Source organism: Phasianus colchicus, chromosome 8 (genome assembly GCF_987193195.1).
Source record: "Phasianus colchicus chromosome 8, bPhaCol1.hap1.1, whole genome shotgun sequence".
NCBI classification, from domain to species: Eukaryota; Metazoa; Chordata; class Aves; order Galliformes; family Phasianidae; genus Phasianus; species Phasianus colchicus.
This window is the reverse complement of record NC_143443.1, coordinates 6,452,644-6,464,003: the sequence shown is the minus strand read 5'-3', so window position 1 is coordinate 6,464,003 and position 11,360 is coordinate 6,452,644. Positions and strand designations below refer to the sequence as shown.

General features: G+C 38.8%; 1 long non-coding RNA gene across 1 annotated transcript in view; it reads right to left on the bottom strand.

Annotated features, from left to right (window-relative positions):
• Nucleotides 1-11,360, bottom strand: part of LOC149916998 (uncharacterized) — a 30,870-nt gene that overhangs the window by 16,214 nt on the left and 3,296 nt on the right. The window lies entirely within an intron of this gene.

The window sequence follows — 11,360 nt, the reverse complement described above, 5'->3', positions numbered from 1 at the left end:
ATAGAATTTAAGTCTGTAAGTACAGTATCTTGTACTGGGAAGCCCAGAACTGGACACTGTTCCAGGAAAGCAAAGTATTTTATTTATCAGATAAAAATCACATCAGGTAGAATCAGTGGGAAAACTTGCTTTTCACAGAATCGCAGAGTCACAGCTTTGATGTCTACTCTCTTTCCTAACAGTAATCAATGGCCCCTGTCCACTTAAAACATTGTTCTTCATATTAAAGCCAAAAAAAAAAAAAAAAAAAGATTTTCATTATACATTATTCTGATAATGACTTCGTGTCAGTAGCAGTTGTATTTAATGCTCAAATGCCTGCCCACGAGTTAAATCTAATTCTCCACAAGCATTGAGTTTGTATGGTTTTATGATAAAACAATTATCAGACAAATAGTTCAGGTGGAATCTGGTGGGGAAAATACTACCTTTTATTCAGAAGTGGTTACAAAAAAGCTGTCTGTTTCTTTCACTTTCAGTTTTCAGGCAGCTAGAAATATGAGCTTCCATTGGCACTAGTTCCTGCCTGATCTGTAGCATGTCACAGAATTTATATCGTGTTTTTCAAACATCTGTAGTTAAGGGGAAAAAATACAACACCCTCACTTGAAAGAGTTTTTATGCCACAGTCATCATGCCATTTTAGAACGTAAATTACTAAAAGGAGTACGGATACTTGAAGTCATTTCAACAGTACAGAGACAGAGTGATCAAGGGAAACTGCTGAGTTTCATTTGGCTCATAGATAATGATAAAAATTGCTAGCTACATCTCAACTGCTGTTCATACAGAAATGACAGAAACCTTAAACAATCCCGATCAGTTGCTGGATTCCACATACAGTTTGTAAGACTAAACTGAAAAAAAACACTGGTTTGTAAAACTCCAGACCGATGAGAGACAGCAAAATGGACCATCAGTATGAAATAGAGTATTTACCATTCCATAGTAAAGATGAAATATGCATCTTTTAAACTTTTTTACCCAAGACCCTTGGGGCCTACACATCCACTTAAAGGAAAGTACACTGAGTAATCTCACAAGTATATAGATGAAATTCAGGTACACCAGAACATACTTTCACAAATGGAACAAATAACCAGCTCCCCATGGGGGAATATTTCTCACAGAATGATCTCTAATACGATCTCTCTCTACTGATCATTAAGCAAAACTTGCAAAACACCTCTTCCGGAGTTTGAAGACTTATTTTTATATATATATATATATATATATATAAAACAAAAATAAAAGTTAAGAATTCAGTCACAGTGAAAAAATTTGAGAATGCAAAAAAAAAAAAAAAGTGCCCTTCTTCAAGTCTGTTCTCAATTATTTTTACGTGCTCAGTGAATCCTGAAAAGCCTTTTACTGCAATCATGTGGAATGACTGGAGGTAAGAAGAACCAATGTACCTCAAGAAAAGTCTAAGCAACAGCAGGAATTGGACACTATTCCAACATAGTAAACATTGCCTTACTCAATAGTTTAATAGTTTTATTCAACATCACCATTGCAGACATTCTCTGCACTATGAATCTCAGCATTCAGCGATAATCAAACATAAAAAAAAAACCAGAGATTTTAGTAAGACTATTTGGAACTTCCAAAAAAAAAAAAAGAGCATCTCATTAAGATCTGTGAGTCAAAATTTCATTTTGGGAAGAATGACTTCTAGCAATGAAAAAAAAAGAAGGTAAAGAGAACTTGCATCTCAGCAGGTTCTGCTGACTTTTTCAAAGGCACTTGCATAACACAAAGAGTTGCTGAGCTGAGGTGAAAAGTGGTTTGTAGTATGGCTGCATTTTAAATTACATAAAGCTTTCCATTAGAGGCCGTATCAACTTTCAGATTTTTGTGCTAAAGACCAATTTGACTTCAATTACAGTAACTTCATGTTTCACACTGCAGCTTTTCTTTTTCTTGACTTTTGTGTTGACAACCTGAAACTACACTCTTTCTCACATTAGACTCATTTTTATAAACCCACAGAAGCTCCACAATATTTGAGTTAGATCAGCAAAATATGCAGTGAGAGGCACAGATGTATAGAGCTGTATATTATTGGAAGCTGGAAGAGTATTACAGGGAAACCTCAACATATTCTTGCGCTCGTTCCTAGTATACTGCTTTTAGTCTCTGAATTTGGAGATTAAAAAGACCTTGGAACTGAATCAGAATAGTCATTCTGGGATTTTTATGTTACTAGAAATGTAATTACTCTTAATGTAATGAAACAGATGATTTAAAATAAAAATATCCCCCAAGACCTTCTGCTCAGAATTTCCAAAATATTGGAAGATTCTAAATCCCAATTTAAGATGTTGAATAAGTGGCCAGATGTTAGATGTTACTGAGAGTCAAAGTGCAATATAGTAAGCACTCTGTACCTGAGAAAAATCTCTGCAGCTATTAAAAATTTATTTTAGTAGAAAGAATTTAATTGAAGGAGTTTATCAAGAACTTGAGACTCAGGGTCTGTCAGTACCTTGATTGCATTAACAGTTCTTACTTGCCCTGACCAGCCTCACCTGGTACCCCATCCACCCATTCCCACCCAAGAGGTTCCATTTCAGCTTAGACCTGATCCTTCACTGCCTACCTGTGCATGTGCTTAGTCATTGACTGCATTGCTCTGACTCAGTATACTGTCACTGATCCTTCTTTTTGCTCCTAGTTTTGTCTCAGACCTGCTCTGCTGTCGCGGGCCTGTCTGATAGCCCAGAATCTTGTCTGATCCTGGCTGCCCATCTCTGGGTTTGCCTGATTCTTGCTGCTCTTGTCCACCTGATTTATTTCAGTCATCTTCTTGGCCCCTACAGAGCCACTGGCACTTGCTACTCTTCGATATGATTTAACATGAATATTCTAATTTTAAATTACTACTTTATTTTTTATATTGATCTTAGTTCAGTTTTTATTTGCTTTAAATACCCGTGTTTGAGTACCTGGCTATTTGATTTCAAACTATCCCCAGGAGAAAATAAATGCTGTCCTTGTTCCACAGATCTTGTACTGGAGTTGCCTTAGTACCATGTCACCTGTTAGAACATTAAGAATTTTCTCTGGAGAATAAGGTCCTGTAATGTTCAAATCAACAGAGGAAAGGAAATAAAATCTAGTGTCTTCTCTCTAGAGTCTCAGGTAACAAGCATTGCTAGGAAAGAAACATGCTTTGGCTTCTGTACAGTGCCCGAAAAGTTCCTATGGGAGAACTTTCCTCGGTTAATTTACACCAGCTTTGCGGTGCCCTGTGATAGGGATCCCAGATCCTTGAGTGGCAAGAGCTGAGTTAGTAGAGCCATTTTGGTTTTATGAGCAGTTGGTCCATGATAAAAGTACAAAAGAGCTTAATTCTGTAAGGGCAATTTGACACAGAAACTTACAGTACGTTCTGTGAAATATCTATTTTGGTGAATTGTAGAATCAAGTCCCAAAAGGTATACAGCCCCTTACAATGGAAATATTTTTGTTCAGAAAACAAGTTTCACTTCTTTTGGTATCTAACTTCAGAAGGCTGCCAGGAAATTATTTTCCTATCCTTCTTACAGATTAACCAACATAATCATTGTTGACTTACTGTCTGCACTTCACTGTAGCACACTGGGGTCATTGCAGCTGATGATGGTAACAAGTTCTGATTGCTACAAAAGGATGTTTCTCTGAGCTGCAAAATAAGCAGTTGTGTTTTCTCACTTTAGAAGAAATCAAAGGAAGTAACTCCAACACAAGTTCCTAAATTTGAAAACAGAAAAGACAGTAGAAAAACAGCTTTGTACAAAGCAGGCACAACTACAAAATTAGAACAAAGTGAGAAATGATAATTTGTCTTCCTGAGGATCAGTGTCAGTGTTTTCCATCATTTTAGTTCTCATGTTCACTTCTCAAACATTTATTTATTCAGAAGGCTTTCTGTTTTGCTTTTGAAACCTTGCAAACAATCTTCCAACAAAACAACCCCAAAAACAAAACTACATTCATATTGAAACAAAATCCTGAGCTTCATCTGACCATCTATTGTGGCCATACTGTACTATTAAGCAACTGATCAGCAAAAAAATAAGCAGAATATACACAAGGAGATCTCTGACACTACTAGAGAACTGAAGCCCCCCATATCACCATTTGCATCACTGTGATGCCAAGAAATGCCAGCCAAGTCAGAGCGTTAAACCAGCACAGAAAGTCTCTCCTCCACAAAACTTATTATCAAAGTATAAAGGGAGAAGAAATGAAGGCGTGTGGGAAGGAAAGTAGAAAGTAACAATAGGATGGTGTAGGTCAGCAGGCTCCTTGTGCCTGCAGCCTAGCAGTTGTCAGTGTCTTTTGTTGCTTCTGCTACCAGCACGAGGAGCTGCATGAAGAAAAGCAAATCATGCATGTTGGAAGTTGTGTTCAGTGAACAATGGAAGTGAGCAACACTGGCTGACAGGGTGTAAGAGCTGGAACGCCAAAGCTGTCTGAAAGATGGCAGGTAAGCTGGAAATAGATACTAACCCATCAAGGCCCTTGGACAAGAAGACCAGCAAGATGTACCTGAATTAAAAGGAAAGGGGGAATAATAGAAGAGGACACATGGCAATAACAGTCAAAGCAACGAGCTGGGACAGAGTCAAGATGAAAAGGGCTCAAACTGGGTGGAATGTAGCCACAGTGTTGCTAATAGGTTGTACAGTCACACAGACACACTTGCATCCTGTCTGCATCCTCATGATAATTGTCTGTTACATTCCATTAATCAAGGTCAGAGGGGAAGGATGTCATAGCAACTGAAGCAGAAGTCAGTGAGGATACAGACGAGGAATTTACCAGAGAAGATACTAATACAGTCCATATTGCATCAAGTTATACAAAGAAACAACTTAATATAGAGATCACGTATGAACACTTGGGGATTGAGGTCCAAGGTGATGACAGGCTGAATGATAACCCTCCCCTCAGCATTTATGGAGAAATGGGCATGTAGCTTTACACCTCTGTACGTATAGAGCTGCAGCGGATACTCTCCTACCTTAAGCGTTATGTCTATTTGATTTTGGAGACCATATGAGAGGTTTCAGGTTGTGGCAGGGAGAAACTCCTCATAACATCTCTATTCTCAACGGTCACGGCAGAATTCTGCCAAACCCTGATCACTGCTGTAGTAACTTCCTGCCTCAGTAACTTGTCACTGAAATCTATGAGGAATTCAGCTTAAGAATATTCTGTATTTTTAATCTGCACTCAGGCTATTTTCAGAAACAATTCAAACAGAAGATTTCTGAAAATTCAGTGATGCTGCTGAGTTTGTTTCCTACTATTCATCCTGCCCAGGTTCCTGAAAGCACTGGGCACAGTGCAGGGTAAAACAGCAAATTACAGGGCACCTGCTATTCCAATGAGCTGCTGAGACTTAAGTTGCAGTTGGTGATGAAGCTGTCTGCTTATTAGTACAGTAATATCATTTTCTCTCAGCAGTGGATTGGCAATCATGTCTCGTTTTCCAATTTTTCTTTCTTTTTTTTTTTTAAACATAATCACTGACAATACTTGTAGAAAGGACAGGATTTCTTGCACGTGACAGGAAACATAGCTGCATAGCCATTAGGGTAGTAAGCTTATTCTCTGTGGATTGTTTGAAGATAATAATGCTCTTATTTATGAATAAAGATAATTCTTTAATACCAGATGTGACCACAATTTTTTTTTACCCTCCAGTTATCATGAGCTATTATTTCACAAGCCCCACGGTTTTAACTCTGATTGCTATGTGTAAGTACAAATTACTTCTCATTGCTCCTCTCCATTTAGTCTTTCCATCAGAGATTTGGCTGCCTACATTCCTGTATCTTACCTATCAAGACACTCGTGCAACTCCCCCACGTGCCCCATCATGATAGGTTTTAGTAATTTCTAGAGCAAATGTTACCAATTCACTATTTTAATCATTTTTTTAAATCGGATTTTTTCCCTGCCCAGAATAGTATGATCTGCTTCCTTTCTCACATGTGAGAATGGCTGGAAAGGTGAGAACTTGGCCACTAGAAATAAGAAGCTACCAAGTGAAGTTATTTGAGATGAGTTTGTCTAACCAGAGTTCCCTGGAGAAGGGTAGGCTTTGCAGGAGAGAGGCATGAACTTGAAAGTTCAGCCCATGGAGCAAATGAACAAGCTGTTTTGGAGGCACTGCAGATTGAATGTGGCTGTGCTGGAGAGTGCTGTGCATGACAACTTTTGTCTTCAGACTCTGAGGAAGGACAAGAGGGACAGGGCTGGGTAGACATTTTCAAGCTACCTGACGTGGGAGCCATAAGACACTGGAGTAAGCTGGAAACAACGTTAGGGAAACTAAGGCACAGTAGCTGCTGGAGGGCGTCTTGCCGTAGAGAGGTGGTCTAATGCTGTGTCACAGACCTAAATTCAAACTGGAGAACACTGACAGAATCCTTTCATCTCCATGGAACTGAGGGTTCTCTTTGCTAAAGTTTAGCAAAACATAGGATCTGAACGGACCCTTCTACACTGCCTCTCCTGGCCTGGCCCTTCTGTGCTCAGCTCACCCTTTATTCTTACTTTCCTGTTGCGGGGCTGAAGTGCTCCACATCTGCTGGCTGTTCCCTGTGGTTCCTGTTCTTGCTGTTCACCATAGATCTTTGCTATCCTATAAAATCAAAACTGCCCATGACGTGAATTATATTCACTTCCACAGCTGAGCAGAAACTGCATTGATTTGATTTAATATTTTCTATTTAGTCTATTGATTTTTTCGAGTAGTCCCAAGAGTACATTCCCATAAATGGCCATACCGAACTTAGTACTCAGTTTAACAGTTTTATTTACAAAGAATGTTCTTGCCCCTTGCCAAGTTTCCCCAGGCATGAACATCTAAATTTAATTTCTATGATTAATACAGCGTAAAAGAGATGTATATAAAAGTTCTCTGCCTGCACGGTTATTTGGGATACCAGAAGGGCAATATACCATTCAGAAATAGTTAGGAAGTGGACGAATTCCCACTTGACAGGTCTTAGTTGTTAAGAGACAAAAATAATAAGGAGAGTGAAAAATCTTTGTAAAACAATTCTTTTAAGCAGGTAAGCTTGTTGTAGGTACGGGCATGAAAGCAGGTCTCTGAAAATGCTTCTGAGAAGCACGTTTTCAGAAGTTACCACCATTGATGAGTGCTACTGCTCAGGGTTACAAATCCGACAGAGATGGGATTGTAAAATGAAGGATGTGAGGAACAGACTTTTACAGAATCATAGAACCATCAAGGTCGGAAAATTGGAAAAGACCTCCAAGACCATCTAGTTCAACAGCCCACCTATCACCAGTATTTTCCTAAGTCATATATCATAGTACTGCCTTTTGAACAGCAGATTTTGAAAATGGGTAGGCTCTCATGTGAAAAGTCAGTAATCCCTTTCTCTATCCTATCACTTGCAGGAGGATGTAGCATGTTTACAGAGTAAGCAGAGCATGATTATACTTCCTCAGCTGCTGAGGAGGATGAGGCAGATCTTTTAATTGAGGATAAGAAAACAGTACTTGATGCATTAAAAAGCAGCTGTTTTGTTTCTTTCTTTGGGTGTGGTTGTTTTGATTTTTTTTTTGTGAGTCTGAGAAAAGGCCTCTGGAGAAATGAAAAAATAGCAGTTCTACAAAGCAAGGAGGAATTTGATGCTCTTCTCATACCATCCTCTAAATTTTCCACTAGTGAGATGAAATCAAGCTTAGCATTATTATCCCCAGATTGTTTTACAGGCATCATCGCCCGTTTTCCCCCATTGTAACAGGGGGTTAGAAAACATAAAAAATAAAAATAAAAAAAAATCACATAACTCGTTAGTAAGCCTTATAAATGCACAACTTCCGTGCTTTCTCCCTTCTTAGTTTGTGACATCTCCAATTCCAGAAATGTATCTGCACTCATAAAGTGTGAGAGTTCACTTTGTCCCTTACTGAGTGGTCTGTTCCTGTCTCTCCATCCTGGGTTTGGATGAGGAGAGTTTAAGGAAGCCCAGGTGGTTTTGCGTAAAGGCATCTCAGGAATATAATGCCTGGCTGAGCTTAGGCAGCCCTGATCTTCCAACCCTCCTGTCTCTTTCCAACAGCAGCCTATTCATTTTCTAAGCATCAGGTTCCCCTTTCCTCCATCCACTCTGAATTCCTGCAGACAAACAAAAATTTAATTCCACACAGAGCTTCCAGCCAAAGAGGAGGAAACCGTTCCCTTTCACTGGTTGTGAAAGAAATCCCGTATTCATCTGGACTTCATTAAGCTTTACCCATGAATTATCTTTCCTTTGTTCTATTAGGAAATTTTCTCAATTTCATGGTAGGACCTCAGAGTCCTTGTGCTATTTCTGTCTGTGTCTTATAAAAATCTATGAACAGGAGTTAATTACTAGTAGGGAGAGGTGCAGTTGAAAGTGCTTTGAAACTGGGGGGGATGTTCTCACCATACCTCAATGTGACAGAATTCAGAGAGAGGAATTCTGGCAGGTTTTATTTTCTCTAGAACAGACTCTGCATGGCAATTCAGACCTGGGCCATCAGCCAAGTGGGTTTCCGCTGTGATTCACACAAGACTGCGGAGGAAGTGTTTGAAAAATTTAAGATGTGCAGAGTGGCTTTAGAAAATACCAAGAGTCATTAACTGATACATTTTCTCCATTTCACTTTGCAAGGAAAGAACAAACTTTTGTTGGAGAATAAACAGGGGAAAGGCAGAGGGCAAAATTCTCGCCCCATATCCATAAGACTACAGTTCTGATAACTGTGAGTGAAATAGCCATACCTATAAAGAAAACAATTATTGCTCACTAAGTTACTTTGAATTGTTTTCTCTGGCTTAATACCGCACATAAAACAGAAAAAAAAAATCTGAAATATTTTGTGGATTATTTGTTTTTGCATGTCTTTGCCACAGTTAGCAAGCCTTAGTTACAGAGAATGAGATGCTTCATACTTTACACCTTGTGCAGTTCTATAATGCGATTGCTCTCCTTCCAAGGAAGCTGAGGCATCAAATATGGAACAGACTGCTTCTAGCAATTGGCTACAACACCAGATCAGAAAACTGTAACCATATGAGGACTTTCCCACTGCACATTGATCTTAGTGTTAAGGTCTGATTTTCAAAAATGATTACACCTAGCCTTCTAATGCTTAGCATTCACAGAAGCGGGCCCTGCAGGTGAAGGAAGGACCTGAAATCAAGAGCTCACTTTGGACTAATATCGACTTCTTACAGGTAGAAACTTTCCTTTGTACTGCATATTTTTTCATAATAGTGTCTCAGCAGCTAATGAACTAATCAAATTAATTTGTCTGGAAAGGCATGTACAATGAAGTTAAATCTAATGAAGCAAGAAAACAATGGTTCTATAATGTCTGATTTACTTTATAAAGAAATATTTACTCCATGACTTGATTACTCTACCAGACATATTAAGGTCCCCTCTGGAAATGCCAAAGAGGTGGATGTTCCCAGGTTAACTGGGAATTAAAAATTTTCAGCACACTGATTTGTCGTAAAGACAGAATAAGAGGAAGAAAAAAGTAACCTGTGCCCCAGCTAAAAGGAAAATGTAGTGCACAAGATATAAGTAAAGAGACTGAATGTTGGAATTGCTCAGTATTGGGACACCAAGAAGAAAACTAAGTGGATTTGAGCAAGAAAATTAGAATACGGAGTCAAAGAATATTTCTGATCTAGTATTTATGCCTACCATTGAATTTTGTTTTATCAAATTGATAAGAACAGAGTATAATGCTACCCAACTTCTTTGAACGTAAAGTTCACCAAAATGGGAGATCTCATTTTCCTTCCTTTCTCTACACTTCAATCATTAAAAGTGTACTTTCTACTCTGTTCTCTTGATATCAGTACAAGCTCTTTCCAATTTCATACTGTAGCTTTCTGGAACGACTCTTATCTTTATAGTAGTAAAATACAAGACTGTCTTCCAGAAAGTCCTGTCCCTTGAGGAGACCAACATCATTATTTGCTGTCTTGTAGCTGCAGTGCACTACAAAGCAAGGAAACAGTGATTCCGAGTTCATGTCAACTTCTGAAGTTCATACCATAACACCACAACCGCTATCACAACAATATTCATGGGTATGATGCGAGACTTCGACAGGAGGGGAAGAGAATACCCTTGAAAATGACCAGAGAATCCCAGTCAACAACGAAGTTAAACTTGTCAGGTGATTGGTCACATTTGAGCTCTGTTCTGCCCCATGTGCCAGTTTAAACCTAGCTTGGGTGTATCTAACACCATGGGGATATTCAAAGAAATCACTCTGCCTCTCACAATATATCTGCTGGTAGTTAATTTTGAAGTCTCTCAGCTAAACAACTTGCAGAATGTATGAAGGTAGCATTTATCTTGTATCATCAGGCCACTGAACAGTAAGCAGATGACACAAGATAAATACTACCTTCCTTAAATGACTGCCAGTGGAGGGGAATCTGCAGCTTTACAGAGATGTGTTTTTGATGAAGACATAGGTCATACATGTCTGTGATACAGACACCTCCTGTTCATCCAAAGAAATGCAATCCCTTTCCCTTAATTTAAGGTTAGGTACTGGAAGTGTGAATTGAAGGAAGGGGGCACAAGAAGGGGAGTCCATACAGAGCAGAAGGAATCCTATTCCCACAGTTACAATCACTACCTTCTCAGAGGCTCTCCAGAAATAGTTCACACCATCTATTACCAACTGCAATGAAGCTAGTACGTTGCATTCGGGTGATTCTGACAGTGGCCTGAAGGCCTAAACTCTATGATGCTCGGGCTGCAGTGTGTGCAAGAACAGCTTTTTGTTTTGTTATGAATAAACTTAATTTTACCATTATAATGGGCCTTCAGTTGGAAATAGAGTTGTTCATAAATATATACAGTGCAATGTACAGGAAGTTCTTTGCTAATAAGCATCTGCCCATGTATGCTCTAACTAAACACAATGAAAAATGAAAGCAAGCAACTCTTGAAAAAGTTATTTGTTGTACTCTGCCTAAGGCATTAGTGCGTGTTATTGGTTTATTTTCAACTGAAGAGAAGGATGATGACAGTGGATTTTATTCTAATTTTTTTTCCTGCTTATTTTTAGAAGAGAAACAACAAACAACCACAACCTAAATTCTGTAAGACAGAAGTGCACACATGCACTTTGTTAGATATCAGAATCTATTTGAGTTCAGGCGGCTTCAGCAGAACTGTACACATACATCTTCCGATGCAGAGTACAAAATCCTAATTCACCAGTATGGTGAAAATGAACAGTAAGGTCTAATGTTTAAGAGAGCTGGTGAAGTCAGCCTTTCACCTTCCTCTTCAGATATGCTGTAGAGATAGCATTCAAATTCAGAC